This window comes from Cervus canadensis, chromosome 22 (assembly GCF_019320065.1).
Source record: "Cervus canadensis isolate Bull #8, Minnesota chromosome 22, ASM1932006v1, whole genome shotgun sequence".
In the NCBI taxonomy this organism is placed as follows: domain Eukaryota; kingdom Metazoa; phylum Chordata; class Mammalia; order Artiodactyla; family Cervidae; genus Cervus; species Cervus canadensis.
The window spans coordinates 34,040,119-34,055,714 of record NC_057407.1 but is presented as its reverse complement, the minus strand read 5'-3'; positions in this window follow the sequence as shown (position 1 = coordinate 34,055,714).

The window sequence follows — 15,596 nt, the reverse complement described above, 5'->3', positions numbered from 1 at the left end:
TTTTTGTTATAACTTACAAATAATATATTAAAGAAAGGAACTTGGTGGCACTTGGTTGCAAGCAGACTACATGTATACATATGTTGGTGTATTGATTGGGGCATTTTTAGTTATATTTAACGAAGTCCACTAGAACCAATTTATAGAAAACAAAGAAATACTATATTCATTTTATGTATCACATAAACATAAAATGACAGGAATGCATCAGCAATGAAGAAATAAACTGAAACAAAGGATTCAAATACTGAAAAAAACATTCATTCTGTCTTTCATATCTGTTCTTTTTCTTGAATCTGCTTTATTTTCTTTCCTGCTGTCATACCACCATTCACTATTTCCCAGGCCTTTTGTTGGAAATAAAGGTCTTAAGACATCCTGAGTTTTCCTGTTTCTGGACCCCCTACCCAGAGAGTAATTGAATTGGCCTTTTACATTTTTCATCTCCCGGGGAAGAACCATCATGAACTCATCTTGGATTAGCTGCCCACTCCAAGTCAATAGACTGTACACAATATGGTTGAGACATGTAATATTGACATGGCTAATTTGGTGGTACCAATATGATTTGAAGGGTACAAATCGCAGAAGCTAGAATGGAATTGGGCTTGAAAAATCAGTGTAATAGATGCTCACTACAATATCCATTATATTGAAATGTTCACTACAGCTAGTGAATGTTGCTTAATATTTTATTAAACACCTACTTTGCAGTCAGCATTGGACTTGACTTTTGGATAAGATGACTGAACTTTGAGGCCACTTATATGTCCAGCAGTTAGAAGAAAAGCATCATTGTACAGTTTCTATCATGTACCAGACAAAGTAACAGACTCTTTATATATTATCTCATTCAATATAACAATCCTAAAAGGCTAGGACTGTGTGGCAACTGTGAAGCCACACTGCTCAGATTGCGCTTCAAGAGAACCAACTACAGGAAGCATTATTGTTCAACAGCTTCTAGCTGCTACCTCTTTGAACATGTCCCTGTGTTGACACCTGGCCGTGCTTTCCCGGGGCTGCGTTCTCCTAGCCAAGGATTAGGAACACTGGAAGTAAGCCATCTCTGCCCTCTGCAGGAGTCTTCTAGTGGGCAAGTTGGCTTGGGTTTTCTCCCTTGGCTGCAAGACCTTTTTAGTCTTTGGCTGTTGTCTGAGGCTCTCCGTACCCAATTCCCTTCCCTTTCTCCGTTCCCACATGCCAAACCTTGCCTGCAGTGCAAAAGGCTGCCACCTTTTGCTCCATCTCCTTTTAGCCTGCACAAGTGGCTTCCACAATAAATACCTTGAGTATTTTACCTTATCTTGGTGTCCATTTCCTAAAGGACTTAAAGTAACCCTTCCTCATTTTTCAGACTAGAAAACCAATGCATAGAAAAGCTAAATAATTTTCCCAAAGTCACATATTAATTGCTAGTAAAAGGGAAATGTCAAAATCAAACATAGATCTTTCTTATGTGAAAATCCAGATTCTTTTTGCTTCATCATAGGCTTTTCACAAGTTTTACAAGAGTGATATTATTAATATAATGTGTGAGACATTCAAAATAATGATGGCATGTAAAAAGCAATGTATAATTGCTATTATTCTTTTGACTTTTGCCTTTGTTCATGTGCTGTAAGACATTTGGAAAGCAGCCCAGCACAGCAACTTCTAGGAAAGCTGTATGACAAACTGTGAATGTGACCTACATTTTTTCTTTCCTATATCCCTTCTCCCGGCCCCTGCAATGTGATACTGCACCTCTTTTCATTAAGAAGTGATACTATTTTCTACCCTTGAATCCGGATTGGCCTCGTGACTTTCTTTGGCCAATGAGATACTAGTAAAAATGATAGAAACCAAGGTTTAAAAAAAAACATTTGTACACTGGGGATTACCTTTTTGTGGCTCTGAAAACTTTCCACCACCATGTAAACAAGTCCAGGCAAATCTGCCTGAGGAAAAAAGAACATATGGAATAAAATAGAGTTGTTGAAGCAGAGAACCACTCCTAGTGCACAATCCCCTCTTGACCTAACTTCCCCCATCTTCCCTGGCAGCTCACTACAGATACATACTTGATTATAGTTGAGATCAGCAGACAATCCCTATATGATTACAACTAAATGGCTGAGTCACAGAATTAAAAACTAAATAAATGGTGTTCTCCAAGCCACTCAGTTTTGGAGTAGTTGTTATATAGCAAAATTTAACTGTTACCCAATTGTAGCTACAGGAAGGAAAATATTTGTAGTGCACACTCTTAATTGTCTACTCAATGGGTGTTCCATCCCTCTTTCCTATTATCATTACACTAATGGTCTTCAGGTTTTGGCTACATATGGCAAGCAGTGACAGATTTTATTTTCTTGGTCTCCAAAATCACTGTGGACAGTGACTGCAGCCATGAAATTAAAAGATGCTTGCTCTTTGGAAGGAAAGCTATGACAAACCTAGACAGCATATTAAAAAGCAGAGACATGAGTTTGACCATAAAGGTCCATCTAGTCAAAGCTATGGTTTTTCCGGTAGTCATATACGGATGTGACAGCTGGACCATAAATTAGGCTGGGTGCCAATGAACTGATCCTTTTGAATTGTGGTGCTGAAGAAGACTCTTAATAGTACTTTGGACAGAGAGGAGATCAAATCAGTCACTCCTAAAGGAAATCAATGCTGAATATTTATTGGAAGGACTGATACTGAACCAAAGCTACAGTATTTTGGCCACCTGATGTGAAGAGCTGACTCATTGGGAAAGAAGCTGATGTTGGGAAAGATTGAGGGCAGAAGGAGAAGGGGGCGACAGAGGATGAGGTGGTTGGATGGCATTATCAACATAATGAACATGAGTTTGAGCAAACTCCAGAAGATAGTGAAAGACGGAAGCCTGGCATGCTGCAGTCCGTGGGGTCGCAAGAGTCAGACACACTTAGCGACTGAATTAACAATAAGCTTATGAAGCCTCTTTCTGGTGCCCACTGGCTAAATATTGATTGGAATAAACCATTCATAGTAATTCTGTTTATGTTGCTATTGACTAGGCAGCAAACATAACACCGACAAATGAGTCATCTGGGAATTCTATTGCTGCACATTTCCAGATACAAGGAAGGAACATACCACATTTTGACTTTGAACACTACTTGGTGATAATGTGATGCCTGGTGTGCTGGCAGCCTCCTTGAGGGCATGAGGTGAAAGTCAAGCAAAACAGAGAAGTTGGTATAGATACCTGATATCACCGTCACTGAATTAATCAACCCTTGAACTGCCTAGTCAAGATTTCCTGTTATGTGAAATGATAAATTTCTTACTCTTTAGACATAGTAGTTATATTTTTCTCTTAACTTTTTCTGTAACTTGATGACATCCAATTTGATACAGTGGTTAAAATTAAGCTTCTTAGAAATTCAATACAAGTTTTTGAAACTAATATATGTATATTCATGCCAGGAGATGAAATCTATCCACTAATAAACTTCACCTTTCAGAGTTTCTATTCCCTTCTTTCCTCCTCTTCTCCAAACTTAGACCAAGCTTTATAAAAATACTAAACAAGAAAAGTAGCATCTCAGTTCATGCAAAGAGAATGTTCTCCAATTTTCCCAAGTATTGCTGTATATTTCAATTTAAAACACACAGCTGATTCCTTTAAAATGAACTTATTTAAATTGGAAAATTCTGTGCCACAAAATTAAATTACTAAAAGAGAACCTAACATAATATATTTGACCCTTGAGAGAGTGATCTGATCTCTTCAGAGAAGGTCAGAAACCATGGCCCCAAAATACCATCTTCAAGATTCCTCCTGAAGTTAGACAGCTAGGTAGAGAAGTAAAACATGGTTTTTTGTTTGTCTGTCTGTTTTTGTTTCTAGTGTAAAGTACTATCCACTAGGATGCATGGTTGGCTCATAGCTCTCCAATGAAATCCCTTGTTTCTAAAGTGTGTTCATAAATTGTCCTGCCAAATCCAGAGTGTCTCATCTGACTTTCTCAAAGCAAGCGTACATGTTGCTGCTTTCTTATTTCAATGCAACCCAGAAAGTGTCTTGCTATAAGAAGGAAAAGAATGATGTTGGAAAGCAGCTGACATAAGAGTAAGTTTGAATAGTGGCAACATTCTAAGTTTGATGAGAGTGCTACAGTTGAAGCCTCCAAGTATTCACATCTCCAAAAAATAAATGATTTCCAAAATGGCATCCATTCACCTGGGTATCAAGGATGTTGCAGGAATGTTCCTAAACTGTAAATTGATGGGTGATGGTCTGAGAACAATGTTAATGGAGATTTGTACTCTGGCAAACATTGATAGGAGGCATTTTGACACCTTACGTTTCCTCCTTGGGAATGGCAGTGTCAATTATGGACTCCTCAGGTAATCTCATCTGCCATCGGAGAGGATGCTGGCTCAGAAAGGAGACAGCTTATCCATCCATCAGCAAATAGTCATTTGCACTTGCAGTTCACCAGCACAGTAGGTCTGAGTCTTTATGATCAGAACTCCTGCCAAAGATAAATGGGTCACAGAGGGCAAAGGATTTGATGATGATAGATCTCAAATCATCTCTTAGGATCTCATTCACATATCCTTTGGTACCCATGGTGTCACCAAATACTTTAAGGGCAGAAATGTAAGTTTGGATATACTATTTTTTAAATTTAGTAAACTAAAAAACCTGGGTGTTTTTATACAATGATGAAAAGGTTATCATGATCTCAACCCTCAGAAAATCTGAGAAACACATCTTATGGCAAAATCACAGACCATGTTGGCCCTGCTGCCTGTAGTGTTCTCAATAGTTCATACATTGTACCATTCACTTCCAAACTTCCAGCTACGTCTCTCAGGACTGAATCCATGGCACATTTTTCAACTTTATGTCTCCCTCGTTAAACCTTCATGCATGTACATGCATACATACTCCTCTCCTCCACGCGTCTTCCTTAGCTCTTGTAATTTGCCATTTTCCTGCCCTTTGAGAAAAGGAATAAGTTTTCTTCCTTCCCCACCATCTGCTTATACCTTCTCATCCATTTCTTCCTAAAAGAAACTCAGTTTCTTCCACAAAGGTTGTATTTGTTTTCTATGAATTTATTTATCTGCTAGCATTTGCTAAGATACATATCAATACAGAACTTCTATCTAAAACAAAATAGATACTTATTAAACATTAGCTATTTTTTATTTCTTTTATCTTTCGTGTTATGTGTCATGTGTTCTTGGTTACATAGTTCCCTAACTTACCATCTAAGATTGTCTGCAAGGGTGTCTGCCAACACCTCTCATCCCTGAATGCCTGGCTACTCCCTCCAAGTGGTGAGATGTATTTCCCCTGTCCTTACCTTCTTGATGGGCGCAGTCTCTATTGGCTTGATCAAGAATGTGGCCACAGAAGTGTTGTGAGACTTCTAGGTCTATGATGGAAACTTTGACTTTTACCCTCTTGGGACCCATCTACCATGTGAAAGGTTTGCAGAGTTATTATAAGCATGAAAAACGAGAGGGAGAGAGACTGTCCACACCAGCCACTCCAACTGAGGCACAAAACGTGAGTGAACCATCTTAGATGTTCTAGCCACAGCCAACCTTTAGCTAAATGCAACTGTGTAGGTAACTCACGTCAACTCTATCTCTGCACAGATGCTGTCTTTCCACAAGCGTGGCATACATTGTGTACTTCTAAGCCAACAAATGATAATTGATTTTTAAAGCCCCACTAAGTTCTAGGGAAGCTAGACATACAGCCATACAAGTAATTAAGATGTCTACAAGGTACAATATGAAAACACAAAGGGAGAGCAGCATGAATTCATGAAACCCCTAATGCCTAGATCAACATCATGCCAATAGTCATTATTAAAATCTTAAAATGGATCAAAAATGCTTCTTCAGTTTCAGTTTAGTTGCTCAGTCATGTCCGACTCTTTGCAACTCCATGGACTGCAGCACGCCAGGCCTCCCTGTCCATCACCAACTCCCAGAGTCTACCCAAACTCAGGTCCATGAGTCAGTGATGCCATCTAACCATCTCATCCTCTGTCGTCTACTTCTCCACCTGCCCTCAATCTTTTCCACCATCAGTGTCTTTTCAAATGAGTCAGTTCTTTGCATCAGGTGGCCAAAGTATTGGAGTTTCAGCTTCAACATCAGTCCTTCCAATGAATACCCAGGACTGATCTCCTTTAGGACAGGCTGGTTGGATCTCCTTACAGTCCAAGGGACTCTCAAGAGTCTTCTCCAATAAAACAGTTCAAAGTCATCAATTTTTCAGCGCTCAGCTTTCTTTATAGTCCAACTCTCACATCCATACACGACTACTGGAAAAACCATAGCCTTGACTAGATGGACCTTTGTTGACAAAGTAATGTCTCTGCTTTTTAATACACTGTCTAGATTGGTCATAACCTTCCTTTCAAGGAGTAAGCGTTTTTTAATTTCATGGCTGCAGTCACCATCTGCAGTGATTTTGGAGACCCAAAAAATAAAGTCAGCCACAGTTTCCACTGTTTCCCCATCTATTTGCCATGAAGTGAGGGGACCAGATGCCATGATATTAGTTTTCTGAATGTTGAGTTTTAAGACAAGTTTTTCACTCTCCTCTTTCACTTTCATCAAGAGGCTCTTTAGTTCCTCTTCACTTTCTGCCATAAGGCTGGTGTCATCTGCATATCTGAGGTTATTGATATTTCTCCCAGCAATCTTAATTCCAGCTTGTGCTTCTTCCAGCCCAGCATTTCTCACGATGTACTCTGCATATAAGTTAAATAAGCATGGTGACAATATATAGTCTTGACGTACTCCTTTTCCTATTTGGAACAAGTCTGTTGTTCCATTTCCAGTTCTAACTGTTGCTTCCTAACCTGCATACAGATTTCTCAGGAGGCAGCTAAGGTGGTCTGGTATTCCCATCTCTTGAAGAATTTTCCACAGTAAATTGTGATCCACACAGTCAAAGGCTTTGGCATAGTCAAGAAAGCAGAAGTAGATGTTTTTCTGGAACTCTTTTGTTTTTTGATGATCCAATGGATGTTGGCAATTTGATCTGTGGTTCCTCTGCCTTTTCTAAAACCAGCTTGAACATGGAAGTTCATGGTTCATGTACTGTTGAAGCCTGGCTTGGAGAATTTTGAGCATTACTTTGCTAGCATGTGAGATGAATGCAATTGTGCAGTAGTTTGAGCATTCTATGGCATTGCCTTTCTTTGTGATTAGAGTGAAAACTGACCTTTTCCAGTCCCATGGCCACTGCTGAGTTTTCCAAATTTACTGGCGTATTGATTGCAGCACCTTCACAGCATCATCTTTTAGGATTTGAAATAGCTCAGCTGGAATTCCATCACCCCCACTAGCTTTGTTTGTAGTGATGCTTCCAATGGCCCACTTGACTTCACATTCCAGGATGTCTGGCTTAGGTGAGTGATCACGCCATCGTGATTATCTGGGTCGTGAAGATCTTTTTTGTACAGCTCTTCTGTGTATTCTTGCCACCTCTTCTTAATATCTTCTGCTTCTGTTAGGTCCATACAATTTCTGTCCTTTATTGATCCTATCTTTGCATGAAATGTTGCCTTGGTATCTCTAATTTTCTTGAAGAGATCTTTAGTGTTTCCCATTCTATTATCTTCCTCTATTTCTTTACATTGATCACTGAGAAAAGCTTTCTTATCTCTCCTTGCTATTCTTTGAAACTCGGTGTTCAAATGAGTATATCTTTCCTTTTCTCCTTTGCTTTTTGCTTCTCTTCATTTCACAGCTATTTGTAAGACCTCCTCAGACAACTATTTTGCTTTTTTGCATTTCTTTTTCTTGGGGATGGTCTTGATCCCTGTCTCCTGTACAATGTCATGAGCCTCCGTCCATGGTTCATCAGGCACTCTGTCTATCAGATCTACTCCCTTAAATCTATTTCTTGCTTCCACTGTATAATCATAAGGGATTTGACTCAGGTCATACCTGAATGGTCTAGTGGCTTTCCCCAGTTTCTTCAATGTAAGTCTAAATTTGGCAATGAGGAGTTCATGATCTGAGCCAGTCAGCTCCCAGTCTTGTTTTTGCTGACTATATACAGCTTCTCCATCTTTGGCTGCAAAGAATGTAATCAATCTGATTTCAGTGTTGGCCATCTGGTGATGTCCATGTGTAGACTCTTCTTTTGTGTTGCTGGAAGAGGGTGTTTGCTATGACCAGTGCGTTCTCTTGGCAAAACTCTTTTAGCCTTTGCCCTGCTTCATTCCATACTCCAAGGCCAAATTTGCCTGTTACTCCAGGTGTTTCTTGACTTCCTACTTTTGCATGCCAGTCCCCTATTATGAAAAGGACATCCTTTTTGGGTGTTAGTTCTAAAAGGTCCTGTAGGTCTTCATAGAACCATTCAACTTCAGTTTCTTCAGCGTTACTGGTCGGGGCATAGACTTGGATTACCGTGATATTGAGTGGTTTGCCTTGGGAATGAAGAGAGATCATTCTGTCGTTTTTGAGACTGCATCCAAGTACTGCATTTCGGACACTTTTGTTGACTATGATGGCTACTCCATTTCTTCTAAGGGATTCCTGCCAACGGTAGTAGATGTAATAGTCATCTGAGTTAAATTAACCCATTCCAGTCCATTTTAGTTTACTGATTCCTAGAATGTTGACATTCACTCTTGCCATATCCTGTTTGACCACTTCCAATTAGCCTTGATTCACGGACCTAACATTCCAGGTTCCTATGCAATGTTGCTCTTTACAGCATCGGACCTTGCTTCTATCACCAGTCACATCCACAGCTGGGTGTTGTTTTTGCTTTGGCTCCATCCCTTCACTCTTTCTGGAGTTATTTCTCCACTGATCTACAGTAGCATATTGGGCACCTACCGACCTGGGGAGTTCCTCTTTCAGTATTCTATCATTTTGCCTTTTCATACTGTTCATGGGGTTCTCAAGGCAAGAATACTGAAGTGGTTTGCCATTCCCTTCTCCAGTGGGCCACATTTTGTCAGAACTCTCCACCATGACCCGTCCGTCTTGGGTGGCCCTATACAGCATGGCTTAGTTTCATTGAGTTAAACAAGGCTGTGGTCCATGTGATCAGATTGGCTAGTTTTCTGTGATTGTGGTTTCAGTCTGTCAGCCCTCTGATGCCCCCTCTCAGCACCTACTGTCTTACTGGGGTTTCTCTTATCTTGGACGTGGGGTATCTCTTCACGGCTGCTCCAGCGAAGTGCAGCCACTGGTCCTTACCTTGGAAGCGGGGTATTACCGCACGGCTGCTGCTTGTGACCTTGGACGTGGGGTATCTCCTCTCCGCCGCTCCAGAACCACACAGCCTCTTGGCTACATACAAATCATGCTCCCCTCGTGTAATTTAGGTGATCTCTTCAAACCTGAGTGATTGCACTGTCGATATCCTTGGGGCTTCTCTTCAATTGTCATCTCACTTGTACACCATCAAAACCTGCTCTGAAATGCAGATTTTCTAACCTGATTTCAAGCCCAGTGCTCATCATTCTGTCCAAAAGGTGTTCTTCTGGATATTTTTTTGTATTGATCCAAAAACGTGGCCTCATATCCATAGCTATGGACAAACACTCTTTCAACAATTATAAAATAAAGAGATGTGGAAATCACTTTCCCTAAACATCCCCTGTCCACATAACATTGCAGGATCCAGTCTTGGTGGCATTAACGACTTCCAGCTGATGTTGAGGGTTCTTCCAGATGTGTGAGCTCTTCCTTGGCATGCTCAGGTTTCTTGACCTTTACTATGTTTTTAAATTTTGAAATGTTGAAACTGATGTTTCACTGGATTGATGTTCCCTTCCTCTAGGTTTTGTAACGTTTATGAAAACAACCCTCACATCTAATTGCCAGCAAATCTCAGTTTTAATTTCAGAACTTGCATCAAAATGTCAATGGTGGTGACTAACATTCGCTTTGACACAAGCCATCTACTTTGTCATGACCACATGACATGATCATTAGCTTTTAATGTGGAAGAGATCATTTTCCATCAAGGTAGTATCATCTGTGGAACTTGGTTTTCGAGTACCCTGGACTAAACTTCTACTTCCAATGTTGATTTTGCTGAGGCTGGTAGAAGCCTCATATCCACTATTGGCTACTTTGCAATGATTTTCTCTTATTTCTACTCTGTTACTAGAGTCATACTATATTACTTTCTTTTAAAGCACATTTTTGGACAGGAATCCTAATATTAGATAAAACGTTTGAGTCAAGTATGAAGAAAAAAATCCATTTCATCTGCATTAAGTTATCAACAACTGTAAAGCATTTGTTGTTTGCAAGCACTGTAAACATGACCTCTCCTAGATGATTATGGTTCTGAATTAGTATTTATATATGAACAAAATGTATGTAGCCTAAAATATTTTATTCATTACTGAGTCCAGCGAGCGGTGTAGTTTTAGGGGAGATTTTACCAAAACCCATCTTCAAAGTTGCTCTTTTAAGCCTAACTTCCACACTAAGGCTCATATAAAGAGCAATCATGGTGATATGTAATCTACTATCAGAAATTGTAGGTTTGATGTTTGTCAGCTTCAGTAATTTGAAGTTTTTGATATCTGTGTTAAAAACTTATTTCCCTGTTCTGTTACTTTTCCTATCCTCTTATGTTGGTGCTTCTTTAGTAGTTGCCACTTGGTTCAAATGGTGAAGTCTGTACTGGATGTATATTTTCACTGATATAGTAAGACTGGCTTTAATCAACCTTCAGTTCAGAGGAGAGGCTTAAAGCTAGCTCTTTAATTAATGAGTATGTAGATAAATTTGGCTTTCATTCTCAAGAAGACTTCATTGCTCTTAACCCTTCTCATGATCTTTTGTCTAAATCAATGACTCAAAAATTTATTCTGAATGAATAAGACTGTTAGGACCATAATCTTGTTTTAAAATTTTAACTGGAATGATTTTTTTCTAACTTCACTCCTAATTGTCAGTCTGAACTCAAGTGATCTTGCCCAAGTGTGAATATGTCCTGATGCTGTCAGCCACCTTGCTCCGGAAAGTTTGACATGGTCTCACGGGTCCCCACATAAAGTTAAGTAATATTAAACATAAGTGCCATTTGTCCTTTATCTCCTTCTGTAATAATTATCCAAAACTTTCAAATTCAGTCTTTTTCAAAGTTCTTGATTTTTTTATTCATACATGACAAAAGGCAAAAGCAAGATTATACAACACCAAATAACTCTGCCATGGTACCACTTTGATTCAGGCGTCTTCTAATGGGCAAGTGATGAGGGCTGGAGAGAAATTCAACACATAGAAAGATTTTATGAACCACAGGAGGCAAGATAGCTTCATTTTCTGCCTAGAAATAAGCTCCCCAGTACTGAGAGCTGTCACTTAAGGATCAGGGTTTTGCTGCTTGCCAGCTTCAGTGCTAGAGCCAGTCACCTAACTTCTCCTGGATTTTAGTGAATACCCTTGAAGTATGAGTCGTGGTGGCTGACTGTATTTGAGGCCACTTCCTCCCTCCTCAAATGAAGCTTCCACCCTTAGTAGCTGTCCCTGCCCAACTGACCTTAAAGAAGAGGGAAGGGAGGGGAGAAACCAGCACAGTGGTTCTGTGGGGAGGGAGGCCCATTCTAGGAGGAAGGAGGAGATGGTCTTTCACCCTCATCTTGGTGGCATCCTCCATGTGTATATACACAAAGAGAATCTGTTCTCTTTCCCTCTAATACTGACCGTTCTCTTCACCCTTTTTGCCAATGAGCTTATTTAAAATCAAGTGCTTCTTTTTTTTTCCTTTTTTTCTCCCAAAGTAGAGAAAAAATATGTCTCCTCAGCTTCAGTTGTAACCTGCTGAAATAGCATGAACCTAGGGCTTCCCTGGTGGCTCAGATGGTAAAGAATCCACCTGTGATGTGGAGGACCTGGGTTTGATCTCTGGGTGGGGAAGATCCTCTAGAGAAGGAAATGGCAACCCACTTCAGTATTCTTCCCTGGATAATTCCATGGACAGAAGAGTCTGGAGGGCTACAGTCCATGGGGTCACAAAGAGTCAGACACAACAAAGTGACTAACACTTTCAATTTCTTTCTTTTTTTAATTTATTTATCATAATCTTTCATGCCCTAATGACAGTCAAATGTTAAGAAAAAGCAAGAGGGCATGAAAAAAAGGATGGTTAATGGATCAAGGAGCTGTATCCTGGTATAATGAGGGGGTTTTGAAGAGGATGAGGGGATTTGGAAGCTTACCGTGTGTTAGGCAAATTAAAGAGTATATTTCTGTCCACATCCATCCATAGCTTTCTGAGCAGACAACATGCTTCCTGCTTCCATGGCACAGTTGATTGAAAAAGTAGTTGTCATTCATCCCTTTCAAATAGAGTTAGTTATTTGACTGAGAATCCAAGAGCAAGGTTGACTATGAACTTGGCTGCCGTAACTGGAAGGTCATTTTGATACAGGTCTTGGGGCTGCCATTTTAGGAAATAGAAAATTAGAGCCAGAGGCAGAAAAAAGAAGAGAAAATGAAAACTGAGTGAATGTCTGTCTCGAGAAGGACAGACATGCTCTATCACTGTGGCAGAGATAGAGACATATCTGGACCTTAACAATGCCTGCATTTCTGCTTTTCATTTAGTTGCTTCCTGTGCATGGACATGCTTTCAAAATCTCCCCTTTATCCTGAGGATTGTTGGTCAAGTCTTTGTTCCTTGAAGCCAAAATTACTTGATGGATAATTTTGACAGTATTTTGCAAATAATAATAATAATGAAGCATAAAGATGAGTAACACAAAAGAAAATTCATGAAATCGATGGGAGAAGCTACCCAGGAAGGAGTAGAAGTTTGGATGTATTAGTCACACACACACACACACACACACACTGAAGGTCGGAAAAACTTTATGTGGAGGCTTAAATACAAAAAATGGAGTAAAAACAGGTGTGGACATACTTCAAGGAAAATGAGAAAGGTTAGCACAGTGGGTCAAAACAATTTAGGATGGAGCCAATGTATTGTAAAGAAAATGCCAAAGAAGGTTAAGTTTTCATATATTCTCCTCTCTGACAGATTCTTCAGTTCCAATATTTTTACACCTTTTTTCTTCTACAAAAATCATGGAAAAAAATAATTTCCTTTTTTGCACATACTTTGTATTAACCTTTCCTAATTAAATTTTGAACTTTTCTTTTATTTATAAGCGATATTTAAAATGTTATTGTTACACTGAGCACTATTTCCCATCTTTAATAACTTGCAAGTAATATAATTCCTTAACAATATTTTTGTGAAAAGGTCATTGAGGCCACAGAACACATTTAGTTGACAGCACTTGGAGTTTCTGCATTTAAAAACAGGTTCAGCTGTTTTCAAGTCCATCTATTTCTTGTTTATTTTGGAACTTTATCTTATGAACTGTAAATGTCACTTCTTATTTATTAAGTTATTTATCTGGCTTTCCCCTGGGCCATCACTGGGACTCACTAAGGACTCACTCACTACTTAATTTGGTTATGATTCCTATCAGAAATGACCCTGGAAGGTGTGGATATGGAAAAAAAGCCCTCTTCATTTGGCAGTTTTGATTTAGGACAGATTTAAAGTTCTCAGTGCAGAAGACTCCCTGCTTTGGCAAGGAGATGCTTTATGGTGCTTCGAAACATATAGTCCATCAGTAGAACCCAGAAGCTAGTAGCCCTCAACAACAACACCATATGGACAGACTGGGCCAGCAGCCTGGGCTCACACACACACAAACACTGCAGCTGCCAGATGTTCAGATTCCCTTTGCCTGAGTGTTTCTCCAGGTGGTCCAAGCCTGAGTTACCTAGAGAGCTTTTTCAAGTGGCATATGATGTATATCTGTATGTATGTGTGGGCACACATTTATCTTTACACGCTCATAAGCATATACATAATACGTGCACAGATTCACCTCCATGGATGAGAATGCTTCAGTAGATTCTGTTGGTCAAATGCTGTTTGCTCTTACATCCATTCCTTACAGTGGAGGACAGAGGGGCAGACATAGCAGGGTTTGTGTGCTCAGAACCTCCTGCTCCTTTCTGCAGCAGATTGAGATGCAACAGAAATTTCTCTGTAAGTTCTGCTCCCCCTGGGTGGTTGTTCTTACAGAGTCTTAGCTCCAAAGGGACGGCCCTGCCACAGCCACCTGGAATTTTCAGAGCTCCCTTCTTCAACAATTTCTGTTTTCCTGATGGTCACTAGTGATCCACATGCTCTAATGTTTGCATACATAAGCAATAATATCATTGCTGTTATTACAGTTGCAATAATTAAATACTTTTATAGTGCTTCCTATTTGAAGGGCACTCTTGTAAGCTACTAAGTCATTGAATCCTCATCTCAACATATGAGGTAAGTTCTAGTACAGTAAGCCCTCTACATATGAATGAGCTCTATTCTGAGAACACATTCGTAAGACCGATTTGTTTGTTAAGTCCAACAAAGTTAGCCTACGTATCCATCTAACACAATCTGCTATATAGTACTGTACTGTGATAGGTTTAGAAAACTTTTCACATAAATAATAAATTTTAAAAAACACAAAAAATAAAGAAAACGTGTTTAATCTTCCAGTACAGTACCTTGAAAAGTACAGTAGTACCAGCTACATCACCGCTATTTTTATGCTTGCTTCTCGACGTCATGGGCTTGAAATAAAGATACTGTGCTCTATACAGTAGTGTAATGTACACAGAAACACACCCACTTGTAGAGAAATGCACACACATGATGGTGTGCACCAGACACATGAACTAACTTACATGATTGGACATGTGAACTCATGTTCACATCTTTGAAAGTTTGCAACTTGAAGGTTTGGATGCAGGCGACTTACTGTATTATCATTTCCTTTCTGGGGGAAAGGCATCTCAGACCTGGAGGGGTTAAGTGACTTGCCTGTGGTCATACTGCTAGAAAGTGTGATGTGAAAGTGGCAGCCTGGCTACATACATGTACTGTCAATAGTGTGCACGTGTGATGGAGTGCCCAGACTCTCCATACATGCATGTGCATGCGCAGATCATCTCCATCTCCTCCACATCCAGAGATAAATGTAGCTATGGAAATCTGGGTCCCATCCTCACCCACTGAATTAGCATATGGGGGTGTGGTCCAAGTAACAGTATGATCAGAACATTTTCCAACTGATGTACATTTACAGCCCTCTTTAGGAGTCTAACTGTAACACAGAACTGGGAGAATTTTCACAGAGGAGAGAGTTTTTTTTTTAAACCCATCCTTTTTCTTTCTTCAAACCCATCCTTTTTCTTTTTACCTGTTTTAGCCAGAAGCCAGTGTAGTGTAGATTTGTTTTTAATGTCAAAGGATATTTGTTGTTGTTGTTGTTCTATCACTGTTATGTCCAACTCTTTGTGACCCCGTGGACTGCAGCACCCTAGACTCCCTTGTCCTTCATTATCTCCCAGAACTTGCTCACACTCATGTCTATTGAGTCAGTGTTGCTATCTAATCATCTGATTCTTGGTTACCCCTTCTCCTTTTGCCTTCAGTCTTTCAAAGATGCTATTCACATCAGGTGGCCAAAGTATTGAAGCTTCAGTTTCAGCGTCAGTCCTTCGAGTGAATATTCAGGGTTGGTTTCCTTTAAGATTGACTGTTT